Source organism: Puntigrus tetrazona, unplaced genomic scaffold (assembly GCF_018831695.1).
Source record: "Puntigrus tetrazona isolate hp1 unplaced genomic scaffold, ASM1883169v1 S000000001, whole genome shotgun sequence".
Taxonomy (NCBI): domain Eukaryota; kingdom Metazoa; phylum Chordata; class Actinopteri; order Cypriniformes; family Cyprinidae; genus Puntigrus; species Puntigrus tetrazona.
Genome location: NW_025047681.1, coordinates 4,268,427 through 4,269,534, shown reverse-complemented (window position 1 = coordinate 4,269,534; position 1,108 = coordinate 4,268,427). Strand labels below are relative to the sequence as shown.

General features: G+C 36.1%; 1 protein-coding gene across 1 annotated transcript in view; it reads left to right on the top strand.

Moving 5' to 3' along the window:
* Window positions 1–1,108, top strand: part of LOC122331566 (gastrula zinc finger protein XlCGF8.2DB-like) — a 10,402-nt gene that overhangs the window by 5,966 nt on the left and 3,328 nt on the right. The window lies entirely within an intron of this gene.

The following is a 1,108-nucleotide window of genomic DNA, read 5'->3' as shown; positions in this document are numbered from 1 at the left end:
AGTGTGTGTGTGTTTGTGTGTGCATTCGCATGTATGTATGAATATATAAACATGTGTGTGTGTTTATTGAAGGCAATTTCAATGTAATTATTTACAGGTGTAAGAAAATGACATCTAAATGTATTTTGCTTGACATTTTGCATTTCTCTAATTTTTGTAAAATTTTGTGAATCGTCGTTCAAGTTTGTTTGTGTCATGAACTCAGTCCATAGACGTCTGTTTACTAACCACAACAGATCACTCCATCACCACATACTTTAAGTTGAACAATCAATGTCATTTCAACGTTGAATCAATGTTTTTTTTTGTTAGCCGATGTTCCGATCAAATAGTGAATGTTGATTCAACACTAAAATTTCATTGACGACTGATACGATCTTTATCAACATTGATGTCTGTTTGCTTTCCGAGTAACGTTAGGTGAATTCTAACACAAAGATTAAACGATTGTATGATTGAACTATTTGAACTTTATTCAAATATAGCACTGTTAATTTTATGTAGCATGATTTCATGATTTCACGATTTCAAGCTTTCAAGTATTCCTGCACTTCTATACACGTCTAATATATTTTATCTTTGCTGTTTGATCCGATATTTTCCCTCCAGCAACCACCTAGTGACTACTTATTCTGTGTTGGCACAAGCTGATCTGTATTGTTATCATATGACAATTGTCTTTTATGTACTCTTCAGGTCAGTGTATATGGCAGTTTATAGAATGCAGTTTGGAATGCTAACTAGCAAGTATTTGTTAGAAATATTCACAAATGTGTGTTGTGGCTCCCCCGAAAATATTTATCATTGCATATGACTTTGCCTCTGCCATTGAGGATGCAGAGAGGGACATCTCAAGTACTTTTATGGATATTTACGTGATCCAAAGAGATGGGGATGGGGAGCCAGAGAACGTGGGAATTGTGAGACCTGAACAATGCAGGCGTTCACCATGCTGTTTGGGCTCATTTATGCCCTTGATCTGAGCTTTCCAAAAAACCTCAAGTGTACCTTTGGGTTTTTCCAGAAGAATTTGGATGGACACGAGCTAAATACAAAGATACAGCAGTTGAAAATCAAGTTGTTCACGTAACAGGCGCACATCAGGTGA